The 15,207-nt window shown below is 47.7% G+C and overlaps 1 protein-coding gene across 6 annotated transcripts in view; it reads left to right on the top strand.

Moving 5' to 3' along the window:
- LIG1 (DNA ligase 1) overlaps window positions 1-15,207 on the top strand; it is a 314,922-nt gene that overhangs the window by 28,602 nt on the left and 271,113 nt on the right. The window lies entirely within an intron of this gene.

The raw sequence follows: 15,207 nt of genomic DNA, 5'->3' as shown, positions 1-15,207 counted from the left end.
CTCCATCTTTGCAGCAATAGTAGCTCCAGCCTCTTCCTGCAGCACCTGTTCTCATAGATTGGTGATGACCAGGACCGGGTAGGCTGTGTCCAGAATTTGTATCAAAGCAAAAAGGTTAGAAACGCTAGTATAAAATGGAAGTATTCAGCTGCAAATAGGCCAACACCACAAAGATGTCAAGTGGTAGAAGATTCAGTAATGAAACTAAAAATGAATTTGTGCTTTGAATGCCTTCTTATGATGGGGATTAAAACTACAGTGCAGCAAGCAAAAGATATAAAGGGCAAAAGGTCAGGAGAACACGCAGTTCATTGGGAATGGGACCCTGGATAACTACATTAAATGGAATATGTTCTCAATTTAAGTAGAATTGAACCAGGCTAGAGAGACAGCAAATGTGGTCAGAAGTATAGAAGTGACCATCTGATAATTTTGTTAGTAGCTTGGAGATAATTCAATATTAATCGGCATAAAAGTCACAGTAACTATAAAAAAAAACAAAAAACTCTAGAAACACTAGATACTCTGGTGCTAAAAAGATGTTACCTTTCCCCTGGTTGACTGTGTCGTGGCTCACTTGTCTACAAGCAGGGAATGTCTTTTGGGAGTGTTTTTGGAGTCCGTATGGGTGCTCGTGGCAGCTGATTGAACGGATGGAACCGGAGCGCTGTCCCGGCCGGTGACAGGTGCTCCGTGCGGCTCTTTCCGATGGTGCGTGGGCGGTAGTATCTTGCATGCTCGCGGCATCGGAAAGGAGACAGGACTTGCGTGACGTAGGTGGACCTGTGGGGTATACATGAATTCCAAAGATAAGAGATGCTGCAAGGACCAATTCCTATGTGTTTCGGAAATCCACGGTTTCCTTCATCAGGGATTGTCCAGGTCGTGGTATAGCGGCTTTATGTTGAATCTATTTTATTGAAAAGAATTTGACATATAACATACAAGACATAAGATACAAGATGCAAGATTATACACGATTATACACCAAGCCGTACTAGATCACAGCAACAATGGTTCGTGTTCAACAATAGTTTGCCCGTAACCTGTGAAGGTGTATTGCAAATACCAAAGGGAGAAAGAAATTAGAAAGAGAAAGAAGACTCACAGGAAGTATAGAAAGAAAGAGAAAGGGGAGAAGGGCGAAGGGGAAAGGGGAAAAGGAGACGGGCGTCAGACTTCCGAGCCGGCCTCCAAGAAGCATTTTCGACCAATCGAAGTAGTCCAGGTGTCTCCCTGAACACGATCCAAGGCTGCCATGTTCGAATCAAACTGGAGTTATCTCCCTCCAATTCAGCCATCAACTCCTCCATACGAAAAATGTCTGTAAACTCTGACAACCACTCTGCCATAATTGGCTTTGTCGTCGTACGCCAGTGGCATGGTATCACCATCCGTGCCGCAGTAATACAAAACCGGAGAAGGCTCTTCTTTTGAGTGGATATGGAACCCGGGAGAATTGATAAAATGGCAATTTGTGGGGAGGGAGGGACAAATTTTCCAGAGATCTCCTGGTAGGCCCAAAACACCTCCTCCCAGAAGGGTTGTACAGCAGGGCATTGCCACCATATATGGTATAGCGTGCCTCGCTCCATTGTATAACGCCAGCATGTATCATCCACTGTCGGAAAGATGGACTTCAATCTAACGGGGGACAGATACCACCTAGTCAGTATCTTATAGTTTTTCTCCTGTGCGCCCCCGGCCGGAGACATTTTATGTGTAAAAAGAAATGCTTTGTCAAGGTCTTCCGCTGAAAATTTACAAACCATCTCCTCCTCCCATGCACGGATGTAACTTGGAACCACTTCCGAGTCTCCTGAATGAAGTTCGTTATATAAAAAGGAAATCAGATGAGAGGGAGGGTCCTGCAGCTGTAAGAAAGCCTCCAACCGCGTCGTGGGAGGGCGAGAAGTACGGTCGATCAAACGTCCCCGTGTAAACGATCTCAACTGATTATATTCCAACCAGGAGAGTGACCTATTGGGAAACTTTTCCCGTAAGGCATCCCACGTCGGAAAATTTCTGTCCACTAGTATCTGTCCCAGTCGTAAGTCAGAACTCCTATGCCAACCTAAAAATTGGTCTCTGTGACATCCTGGAGGAAAGTCCGGGTTACCAAATATTGGTAACAGTGGGTTCAAAGTGCTGATCAGTTTCTTTTTATGTTTAACACGATTCCAGGTCTGTAAAACTTCTCGAGTCAAGAAACTTGTTGGTCCCGTAAAGTCATTTGCGACCTGTTCATTACGTCTCATCCACGGAAGATGGCGCAATGGGATACCAAAAGATGTCTGTTCCAATTGAACCCATTGTTTAGAACGGTGGCCGAACTGCCAGTCAAACAGACGTGCAAGTAGGGAAGCTCTATGATAGAGTTCCAGGTCAGGAAGGCCCGCACCACCTCTGGGTTTCGGGGCGGTTAGAATAGAATATTTAAGACGAGGTTTAGATGTCTGCCAGATAAAGCGGATTAACGCAGATCTAATGGTCTGAAAGAATGTCTTCGGCGGCACAATCGGGACCGCCTGGAATAGGTATAAGAACCTGGGGAGAATGTCCATTTTAAATGAATTCATCCTGCCAAACCATGAGATATTCTTTCGTCCGTGTTCCCTCAACCGTTTCAGAGTCGACTCCAAAAGGGGCACATAATTTAATTTATATAGGTCAGTCGTGTCAGTAGGGATTTGAATGCCTAAATATTGGATGGCCCCAGTCTTCCACCGAAAGGGGAAATTTCCCATAAGTCTTGTAAGTTCTGTCTGTCCTAGGGATATGTTAAGGGCTTCAGTTTTCTGAAAGTTAATCTTAAAGTTACTGACTGCTCCGTATTTTTGGAACTCTTCCATCAATGATGGGAGGGTAATATGCGGCTGGGATATATACAGTAGGAGTTCGTCCGCATAAAGAGAGACCTTATAATGAACATTGTCTACCCATAGACCGTGCACATTGGGGTTCTTCCTGATCGCCACCGTGAAATGTTCCATAACTATCGCATATAAAAGGGGCGACAAAGGGCACCCTTGCCTGGTCCCGTTCCCAATGGTCATAGAGTCCGACATTGCTCCGTTTACCTTAACCCTTGCCGACGGGCCAGAGTATAGGGCTGCAACCCTATGCAAAAAGCGGTTTCCCAGGCCCATCTGTCGGAGGGCCGAGAACATGAAGCCCCAGTGTACACGGTCAAAGGCTTTCTCCGCATCCATCGACAGCACAACCAACGGTTTACATTTCGATTTGGCATATGCAGTCAAGTTGAGAGTCTTGCTTATGCCGTCTCTCGCCTCCCTTCCCCGCACAAACCCCACCTGGTCTGAATGTATTACTGAAGGCAAGTGAGGAGCCAGTCTATTCGCTAGAATTTTTGCGTATAATTTTACGTCAACATTGATGAGAGATATTGGGCGGTGTGATAAAACACTCCGGGATCGCCTTTGCTGGGGGACAAAGGTCACGTGCGTTCAGCATGAAACTCAGGCACAGAGCTGGGATTCGTGTATAACTGACCCTGGGTCAGGTTTATTAACGGTGAAAGCAATGCAAAAGGAAATAAAACATAAAACAAATCCTTGCCTGTCCGGCACTAACTAAACAATGGACAACCTAACTACCAACTGGCGGGCTTCTCCCGTCCAGCCAAACCACAGTTGCAGTGGGCACTGCTTCCACTCACGTGTGTCTCTCACACAGACAGGCTCTCTGTGTTCCCAGGCTGAGACACTCACACAACCACCTTGCATACTTTTATATCCACCTCCCATTATCCATTAGTAAGCAGGTGCGATACTGACCAGACTAGGCCACATAGGAAAGGAATCTGGGCGAGATATACCTGCCCTCATCCACTATTCCCACATGATTCTCACACATCCCCCCCTTCTGCTCAGACCACTCCGGTCGAGCAATGACACCCGCCAAACAGTGCACTCGGGACAGGGCATCTGCATTTCCCATCTGTACCCCTGGGCGGTGCTCCACCGTAAAAGTGTAGGCCTGCAGGGCAAGGAACCACCGGGTCACCCGGCTATTCCGTTCCTTGTTCAAGTGCATCCACTTGAGAGGGGCATGGTCAGTGATCAGCCTGAACTTTCGGCCCACCAGGTAATATTTGAGGGCCTCTAGAGCCCACTTAATGGCGAGGCACTCTTTTTCTACGACTGCATACCTTTGCTCGTGTTTTTTCAGCTTCCTGCTGAGATAGAGGACTGGGTGTTCCACTCCGTCCCTCACTTGTGAGAGTACAGCCCCGATACCGGTATCAGAGGCATCCGTTTGTACCACAAACTCACTGCAGAAGTCCGGAGTCACCAGTACGGGCTGAGAGCAAAGTGCCCGTTTTAGGCTATGGAAGGCTTCTTCAGCCGCTAAACTCCATTTAATCATGACGGAGTCTTTCCCTTTTGTAAGATCCGTCAGGGGGTAGCGATGGCTGCAAAATTGTGTATGAACCGGCGATAATAACCGGCGATCCCCAGGAAGGCTTGCACCTGCTTCTTGTTGACAGGTTGTGGCCAGTCCTGAACCGCCTGAATCTTATCAACCTGGGGTTTAACAACACCCCTCCCAATTACATACCCCAAATACCGGGCTTCTTCTAGCCCGATGTGACATTTCTTGGGGTTCGCGGTTAGACCTGCCTCCCACAGGTCGTCAATCACAGCTTGTACTTTCTGGAGATGAGTCTCCCAGTCCAAGCTGTAAATGACAATGTCATCCAAATAGGCCGAAGCATACGCCTATGTGGCCTCAAGACTCGATCCATCAGTCTCTGGAAGGTCGCCGGTGCCCCGTGCAGTCCAAACGGCATATACACATACTGAAATAAACCTTCCGGCGTAGCAAATGCTGTCTTTTCTCTGGCAGCCTCCACCAGAGGGATCTGCCAATACCCCTTTGTTAGGTCTAGGGTCGTAATATACCGGGCTTTTCCTAACCGATCTATTAACTCGTCGACCCGGGGCATGGGGTAGGCATCAAATTTTGAGACCGCATTCAGTTTCCTGAAGTCATTGCAGAACCGGATGGTGCCGTCCGGTTTAGGAATTAGCACAATCGGGCTGGACCACGCACTGTGCGATCCCTCAATGACTCCTAACTCTAACATTGCCTTTACTTCTCGGGAAACGGCTTCACGGCGCGCTTCCGGGATTCGGTAGGGCTTTACGTGAACTGTGACACCAGGTTCCGTTACGATGTCATGTTTCATTAGCATAGTCTGCCCGGGTTTTTCTGAGAAAAACTTTTGGTTGTGAAGTAGAAACTGCCTGACTTCCGTCTTTTGCCGCTCCGAGAGAGTCTCTGCAACCCGTACCTCCGGTACGGTATGCGAGCAGACAGGACGGGCCAGCTCCGCTGACAAGGCAGACCGATCCTTCCAGGGCTTTATCAGATTTACAAGATAAATCTGTTCAGGTTTCCGTTTACCTGCCTGGTATACTTTGTAGTTTACTTCACCAACTCTTTCCTTGATCTCAAAGGGGCCCTGCCACTTTGCCAGGAACTTACTGTCCACCGTGGGGACCAGGATCAACACCCTATCTCCGGGTGCAAACGTACGGATCTTGGCGCCCCTATCATAGATTCTTTTTTGGGCTCCTTGAGCCTGTATCATGTGTTCATTGACGATAGGCATAACAGCCCCAATACGGTCCTGCATTTGGGATACGTGATCTATCACCGTTTTAAACGGAGTGACCTGACCCTCCCAGGTTTCTTTTGCAACGTCTAACAGTCCGCGAGGACGTCGGGCGTACAATAACTCGAAAGGCGAGAATCCCGTGGAAGACTGGGGTACTTCCCTGATGGCAAAAAGCAAATACGGAAGTAAATAGTCCCAGTTCTTCCCATCCTTGTCTATCTCCTTTCTCAGCATCTGCTTCAGAGTTTTATTGAACCGTTCGACCAACCCGTCTGTTTGAGGGTGATACACGGATGTGCGTAACGGTTCAATTTGTAACAATCGGCAGAGCTCCTTCATTACCCTGGACATAAAGGGGGTCCCCTGGTCGGTGAGTATCTGTTTTGGTATACCGACCCGACTAAACACATGCACCAGTTCCTTGGCAATCGTCTTGGTGGCCGTGTTACGCAAAGGGATGGCCTCCGGGTAACGAGTGGCATAATCCAAGATGACCAGGATATGTTGGTGTCCACGTGCAGACCGTGGAAGGGGCCCAACTAAATCCATCCCAATCCTCTCAAACGGGACTTCAATAATTGGTAGGGGTACCAAAGGGCTACAGAACCGGGGCTTAGGTGCAGAGGCTTGGCAGTCAGGACAAGACGCACAATATACTCGAATATCGTGATGCATGCCTGGCCAAACAAAACAGTGTAATATCCTTTCGATGGTTTTCTGGACTCCCAGGTGACCTCCCATCACATGTCCGTGGGCCAGGTCCAGCACCTGCCGCCAGTAGGGTTTTGGCACGACTAATAGTTGCACCGTATCTTCCCCCTTTTTCTCTATCTGATAGAGTAAATCATTCTCCAGAACCATGTAAGGATATGCCAGCCTAGAGCCAGGTTCAACGGGTACCCCATTTATCACTTTTACATTTGTCCTAGCCTGAGAAAGGGTAGGATCCTTTATTTGCTCGCTTTGGAAGTCATCTTTCTGAACTTCCAAATCCGGCAAACGGGGAGGTGGACGGCTGTCGGCCTCCTCCTCTTCCCCGGTCTCCTCCGTATCACCCGCCATGACTGAAAACGGGAACTGTAGGTCATTTCCAGCAGACTCTTCCCCCGAGTCTTCCGGGGAGACCTCTTCCAGGGGTTCGGGACCCACACGCGCCCTGGGAGAAGAATCATGTACACTATTACCCGAGTGCATCAACTGATTCTCCCACAATTGCCAGAAGTGGGGAAAATCCCGGCCCAGGATAACATCATGCAATAACGCCGGGACGAGTCCCACTTTATGTTGCACAGACCCATAGGAAGTAGTAATGCATATGACCGCGGTGAGGTACGAACAGGTGTCTCCATGCACACACGTTACAGAAAATTTGTCTGATGGTCCAGTCGGGGCTGACACCAGACTGGCCTTCACCAGAGTCACCACACTTCCCGAGTCTAACAATGCCACCACATTTTTGCCATCAACAGTTAAATCACACAAATGTTTTTCCACATCTTTTTGACCGGCATTCACACTCACTACCCGTGCCACCATAGACATGCGGTTTTTAGAGTCTGTGACGTCGCACTGCATGGGTTCAGTAGTGACCGGACAGTTCGCAGCAATATGTCCCATCTCTTGGCAGCGGAAACACCTAACGGGCCGCTTGCTTAGACCATAGTTCATTACTCTCGGCCTCGCAGTGCGGGCAGTCCCGTTTTCCTCCCCCACTGTCTTAGGGATTTTTCCATCTCCCCTACTCCCTGGAACAGTCTTACCGGTTCCCGGTGGAGATGATGAAGAACGAGGTGGGGTAGCGTCGTCTCGGAGTCCTTCCGCCACAGAGTAACGTTCAACCAGATCCACCAGTTGATCTGCCGTCGTAGGATTTCCATGGCTTACCCACTTCCTCAGGGCTGGCGGTAGAGGTACTTGTCCATGACGACTCTCTGAATTATCTCTGGCGCTGTCAACACCTCGGGTTGTAGCCACTTCTTCGTCACGTGGATCAGGTCAAACATCTGTGACCGCGGTGGTTTATCCGGCTGATAAGTCCATTGATGCACTCTCTGTGCACGGACAGCGGTCGTCACTCCCAGCCGGGCCAAGATCTCGGATTTCAATTTGTCAAAGTCCTGCGCAGCTTCAGGTTCCAAGTCATAATACGCCTTTTGGGCCTCACCGGAAAGAAACGGGGCAATCAGGCCGGCCTATCGTGCCTTCTGCCATTTTTCTCGCACCGCCGTCCGTTCAAACGTGGTCAGGTATGCCTCGACGTCATCTTCGGTCATCATCTTCTGCCAGTACCGACTCACGTGAATCACTCTCGACTCGGCTTCCAGGTTAACCTCCTGTAGGCTTGCCAGGCGCTGCGCCACCTGCTGGAGAAGCGAACGATCGGTAGCGGTCATGTCCACCAACTCCTTCAGCTGGGCCATCATCACCCGATTAGCTTCTTGCTGGACGGCGGTGGACTGTACCAGCGCTTTCACCACGTCCTCCATGCTCATGCTTGCAACGTGATGCCCGCGTTCTCCACCACAATGTGATAAAACACTCCTGGATCGCCTTTGCTGGGGTCAAAGGTCACGTGCGTTCAGCATGAAACTCAGGCGCAGAGCTGGGATTCGTGTATAACTGACCCTGGGTCAGGTTTATTAACGGTGAAAGCAATGCAAAAGGAAATAAAACATAAAACAAATCCTTGCCTGTCCGGCACTAACTAAACAATGGACAACCTAACTACCAACTGGCGGGCTTCTCCCGTCCAGCCAAACCACAGTTGCAGTGGGCACTGCTTCCACTCACGTGTGTCTCTCACACAGACAGGCTCTCTGTGTTCCCAGGCTGAGACACTCACACAACCACCTTGCATCCTTTTATATCCACCTCCCATTATCCATTAGTAAGCAGGTGCGATACTGACCAGACTAGGCCACATAGGAAAGGAATCTGGGCGAGATATACCTGCCCTCATCCACTATTCCCACATGATTCTCACAGCGGTAATTTGTTACTAATTTAGGGTCCCTCCCCGGCTTCGGTATCACTGTAATAAAAGCCTCTAAAGACTGTGGAACGAACGGAGACTCAGCTGTGATGGAGTTAAACACCCATGTCATAATAGGGCTAAGTTATTCTTGAAACATCTTATAAAAATGAGGGGAAAACCCATCCGGTCCCGGGCTTTTACCAGCCGGAGTATTTTGGATGGCTTCAACAATCTCCTCTGTCGTAAAGTCCGAGTCTAACGGGATAGTTAAATCCGTGGCCAGTGTAGGAATGGCAGTGTCATGAATATAAGATTCTATGCATGGTTGAGGATCCAAGGGTGACTGAGGGGGACAATCTCCGCCGATATTATATAATGTATGATAGTAACGCCGTATTATGTCCAAAATTTCTGTCGGGTTTGACGTCGTTCGACCCCCGTTTTGCTGGAGAGATGAAATGTATGTAGTCTGATTACGTGGATGCAGAAATCTAGCCAACAGACGTCCACATTTGTTAGCTTGCCCGTATAATATACTTTTAAAGCGGTTTCTGTGGTGTCGGTATTTTTCATCTAGTAGGGACTTCAGATCGTCTCTGTATTTAATCAGGTCAGTCAACGTTTCCGCCTCCTTGTTTGTCTTATGCTTCGTCTCTAACGTCAATATCTTTTCTGTCAAGTCTATAATCTCTTTACTTTTTATTCTTTTCAAGCGAGATCCATGTTTAATGAGAACCCCTCTAAGGATGCATTTAAGGGCCTCCCATTTAACAGGAATGGCAGTAGTATCATGTGCATGGTCTTGTAGAAAGTCTGCTATGGTAGACTTGATGTCGGCCACACAAATATTATCTTTTAAAAGATTATCGTTCAATCTCCACGTCCACTGCCGCAACCCCGAGTCAGGAGGACTAATGTCCAGAAACACTGGAGTGTGATCTGACCACAGAAAACTCCCGATAGAAGGTCTCGGGTTCCAAGCCAATGCACAGTGACTAAGGAGAAAGAAATCTATCCTACCATATGAGTTATGTGGTGTGGAAAAGAACGTATAGTCTTTCTCCTTGGGGTTACAAAGTCTCCAGACATCGGTGAGCCGTAAATCTTGCAGGTCCCTTTTCAATGAGGACAGCTGATGAAGAGATAAGTAAGATTTCTCCTTCGTCTCATTGGGGGACACAGAGACTGTGGGTGTGTGCTACTGCCGTCTGGAGGCTGACACTAGGCATACAAAAAACAAGTTAGCTCCTCCTCCACCGCATACACCCTCGCCCCTATAGCGGGCGGAAACCAGTTTTTTTGCTTAGTGTCTTTGGAGGCACACGCAGTCTGGTTTCTCCAGACTAGGTTTCTTTTTCGGTTCTCACTATGAAGAGGAGATAGGGGCGACGGATCCTATAGAAAGGGTCCGATCTCCCCAAACCATCAACGGGCGAGCACGCGTTGAGCATCGCTCCGCGTATCCTTTCCCGCACCGAGGGACACCTCTGGGACTTTTCCCCAGACATCTATTTTTCGTGTTTGTTATTTTTTGAAGACGAGAAGGGGCAACGCATCCTATAGAAAGGATCCAATTTCCCCAAACCAGCAACGGGCGACTACGTGCGAGAGTCCCTCCACGTCTCCTCTCCCGCGACGTGGGACACTATGCCAGACTTAGCCCTGTCCACCCCTAGGTATGGAAACCATGGGCTTGCACACGGGCACAAGACTAGTCTGTGCGCCCCCACTGCTCCACCAACGCTTGACGGCGGTGCTGCACGGCGGCGGACGGTCCCTCTCCTCGCCCCTACAGGGCAGACGGAGTTAGGGTGCCTGCACCGTCCAAGAAGGAGACTAGCAGGTGCGGAGGGCCCTGGGCGCAGAGTCAGGTGGACCACCCCCCCAAACCCCCCCCCACCCCCCCAATACCTGGGGCAGAGCTGGTGGAGGAGAGGACGTCGCTGGGGCCCGGCGTTTGGACCCCAGGTGGGTAGTGCCATTAATTTAGCCCGCGAATTTATTTGGGAATAGTTTTTTTAAATTATTTTTACACATTTTTTTTTTTTTAACTTTATTACATTGTCCCAGGGGGGACGTAGCTGTCATGAGAGAAAGAGGGCTGATCTGTCACATCACAGATCACTGTGACAGATCAGCAATCTGTCACAGGCACTGCACAAGGCTTCCTCCTTGCCTGCGCATTGCAGGCATGAGGAAGCCAGCTCCCTGCAGGCCCCCGAAGGTCCCCGTCGCCATCTTGGATCCGGGGACCTGTAGGGAAAGAGCGCCCCGCAGCAGCTCTGCACATTGCGCTGCTGTGGGGGGCTCTGAGAAGCACGGAGGGAGCCCCCTCCCTGCCGATGCTTCCCTTTAACCCCCGGTACACCGCGATCGTGTTTGATCGCGGTGTGCAAGGGGTTAACGTGTCGGGGCGGTCCGTGACCACCCCTGACACATTGTGCCGGGTGTCAGCTGTGATAATCAGCTGACATCCGGCTGCGATCAGCGGCGCTCACCACGTGGGTGCCGCTGATCGCTATGACGTAATATTCCGTCCATGGGAATTAGGTCCAACTTTTCGGATTTTGGCGCGCACGGCGCACCGTCAAAAGTGCGCAGCGCAGGTCAAAGCGCAACTAGCGCACGGCCTGCGCTCGATCTGCGCACCCTATGCTAAAGATAGGGTGCGCCGATCGCAGGCGTCGCTGTGCGCTAGGAGGCGGCGCTACAAGCAAGGGGCGGGCACGCCGGGCAGAGAGCCGGCTCGGGGGCGGAGCTACCCCCGGCCGTGCGTGCGCTTAAAAAGCGCTAATGTGAAACCACCCTAAGAGAGGTCTGCTTTTGTTTTTAGAATAAACCCACGTCTGAACGTACCAATTGGTCTTTAATGTTTTTATTACGCCTATATGACATGAGAGGGGGTTCTTTAAATTCAGCAACCTCAGGCAAGCAGTTACACAGAGTTTTCCAATGTTTTTTAATTATATGTGATAAAGTACCGCTCTCTTCGCTAAAATTAGAGACAAAGGGAATCCTACTCAAGTTCTGTCTTTCCTTTGTCTCAATTAAGGAGTCACGTTTAACCTCCTGTAGCCTAGCTCTTTGCGCTTTTAAAAGTCTTTTGGGGTATCCCCTCTGACTGAACTTCTGTCATTTTATTCAACGTTTCCTCCAAGTGTACTTCATCACTTTCAACCCGTTTAGCTCTTAAGAATTGGCCATATGGGATGGCCTTAATCATATTTATAGGGTGGTGACTTGAATATAACAGAGTATTGTTCCTGTCTGTTGGTTTCACAAACATTTTAGTAACAAGCTCACAACCCCTCTTTTCTACCAAAACATCCAGGATCTGTATACTCATTTTTGAACTCGTCATAGTGAATTTGATAGGGTTTATCATATTAAGAAAACTCAAGAATTCAAGTAGATTACCCTCATTCTCAGTCCAAATGAGGAATATGTCATCAATGTATCTCCACCACCCCCTCACAGAGGAGAAGTGGTGGGACACAGAGACGACATCCTCCTCAAGGACCCCCATCGCAATATTAGCATATGAAGGGGCTATATTGACCCCCCCATAGCTATACCGTGCTGCTGCTCAAAAAACATCACCAAGAAGGAAATAGTTACGAGTCAGTACCAAAGTTAAGAGGTCTATCACTAGTTTCGTTGCATCACTCAAAAGATTCAAGCTAGAAAGTTTTTTATATACACAGAAGATCCAAAATTCATGTTCTGACAACGTCAAATGAAACAAGAATATCCTGCTCTCCAATTTCCAAATCTTTAATTTTTTAAAAAAAATCTGAAGTATCTTGGATGTGTGACCCAAAATTAACAGCTATAGGATTCACGATCCTATCCAAGAACACTCCAACATGGCTACGCACTGAATCAGTACCAGCCACTATGGGGCGCCCTGGAGGATTCACAAGGGAATTGTGAATCTTGGGTAATACATATATAATTGGTGTAGTCGGTAAATTCACTATTAAATAATCAAAAAGTTCCTGATGTGTTATACGATTATTCAAAGCAGAACCCAATAGGTCTCTCAATATCCTACTAATATCAAACTTGGGATCAACAAAGTTTTTTTATAGACTTGTGAATCAAAAACCTGCCTCTTCAATTCGTTCAAATACATGCTCTTGTCCATGATGACGACAGCGTCACCCTTATCAGCACCTTTTATAACAATGGCGTCGTCATGGACAAGTTCCTTAAGAGCCTTAAATTCAGCGCTAGCCAAATTTGGTTTAGCAAATTTTCTTTTAATAGTTCCTTTGAGTTTTTCTACGTCCCTATTTACACCTTCCCGAAAGGCCGTAGTAGCAGCTGGACAATCTGGAGGTGTAAATTCACTTATTTTTCGTAAGGACAAAGTTATCAAGTTCACTATTAATCAGCCTAGGACGAGTTTTATTTCTACTGAACCACTCCTTCAGTTTAATTCTTCTAAAGAAGCGGTTTAAGTCAACCAAGAGCTGAAACCAGTCCGTATGAGTGCTCGGACTGAAATTCAACCCTTTATTCAATAATTGCGATTGGGGTTGTGTGAGTACCTTGTTGCAGATGTTGACTATTAGTTCTAATCTTTGCTCCGAGTGCCCATCGGTCTCTGAGGAGTAGGTGCTTTTAGTTTGTTCTTTTTGTCTTTTTTGAGGTCTGTGTTGCTGCCTGCCCTCTCTCCGTGTCCGGTCCCTTTTAGTCTTAGAGGGTTTAGTCCTAGAGGGATGTAAGGAAAGATGGTTAGTATTAGAATTAATATTAACATCAACACATATCCCATTTGGGGTACAACAATGACCTTTCTTTTTCCAATTATTCCCTCCATCCCTCTGCCAATTATATGTTTCCATGTTGATAGTCTTCCACATCTCTAGACCATTTTTTACGCTTATTTTCTTCAAGTTCATCACGTAACTTAGAAACATGTGACGAAACGTTCTCAGAAAAATTCTTCCAATCAGTGTCCGACATACATCGTTTTAGTTTTAGTTCAAATTCTGTAACATTATCACATACATTAACCTTCTCCTGTTGTAAAAATTCTATATTCAATAAAATTGTGTCCAATGCGTACTTGTTAGAAATCTTACAAAATCTTGCACAAAATTCTGTAGAATTCATCATTAAATTCGGCCTTACATTCGAGCATAAGCCCCTAGTTATGATTTACGCCTTATAGTATTCACCCAGAGTCAATAAACACAGCTCAATTGTAGTTAACCGCTTCAGTTCATTCTCATATCTTCTCTTTGTTTCTGACACAGAAGGGTTATTCAAAAATGCAGCAAGACCACCTATAGCCCCTATGATCCTCTCCTCATCCTCCACACTGTAGGAAAAAAACCACAGGCTCATCTGGATCCATATCCATAGTCCACAGACAAAAAATATCAAACAAAAAAACTTATTAAACCGCACTGAAAAACCGCATCAAATACGCGGCAAAAACGCATCAAAACTGCGGCAAAACACATAAAAAAACACGTGTTTTCTGCCAAGAGCTTCGGATTTTGTGCGGAAAAATCCGCGGCAGAATCCGCAACGTGTGCACATACCCTAAGTTATAGTGGTCTTGCCACTGGATTTGTTTTAATGCTTGTAAAACGTATGCTGTCTTTCAAATAGGCCAGCAGTAGTGGCACTAGCTTTTGTTAGTGACAGTCTATATAGCGTGACATATTAGCAATGTCCTGGATTTGCTTCTGTTTATCATAGGCTTGGCCCTATTCAGCATTATCATCAGGCTCTCACATACTCCCAGACGTAGAGAGCCTCAATCCTTCCTCTCTATCTTTCACTACATCTATATCCTCTGCAAAAAAAAAAAAGTGGCCCACAGGCCAGGCCTCTGCTTCCAGCCCTTTCAACATGCTAGCATCACAGGAGCCTCCGAGGACAAGAGCAGACCTCCTCCCCCAGAGTGGGCTGTTATTTCTCAATCAGTATATGACCTAACAAAGGTATCATAGTCCCTAATACAGGTCTTAGAAAGTTTAACTAACCTGTCTGCCACCTCCAGTGGTCCAGTCGTTGCTCAGGATGATTTGCAGGCACCCCACCGTCACTCTCAGAAGAGCAGATCAAGAATATGAAATGAGCTCACTCTAGCCCTCGTCCAGCTGCCCATCCCTGTCCATGTCCTCCAGAATACCCTTGGTATCTCACGCCTTTTCCCCCAAGTTGGCCCTGGGGTCCAAACCAGAGTCCGAGTCATATTCTGACACGGACCAGACTTCCAAACTTCAGGATATGATCGACAGCCTCATATGGGCCGTTAACCAGACCCTTAATATTAATGAGGATTAGTCTCGTCAATAACCCACACACACACACACACACACACACACACACACACACACACACACACACACACACACACACACACACACACACCAGGACAACGGTCTCATCCAAAAAGCAAAATGCTCTTCCCGGACATTTTCTAACCACAAGAGGTTAAAAGGAATCTTTACAAAACACCGGGAACAGTCCGGACCTCATTAACATCTAGACAGAGTTGCAGACCGTGGATCCCCCCAGTCTCTCGCCTGTCCGCCAATACGGTTCTGTCCCTGCCTTGATGGTTCCT

Source organism: Dendrobates tinctorius, unplaced genomic scaffold, assembly GCF_039654945.1.
Source record: "Dendrobates tinctorius isolate UK_male_01 unplaced genomic scaffold, ASM3965494v1 ptg000184l, whole genome shotgun sequence".
NCBI classification, from domain to species: Eukaryota; Metazoa; Chordata; class Amphibia; order Anura; family Dendrobatidae; genus Dendrobates; species Dendrobates tinctorius.
The sequence above is the reverse complement of the archived record's forward strand: the minus strand, read 5'-3'. Positions and strand labels throughout refer to the sequence as shown.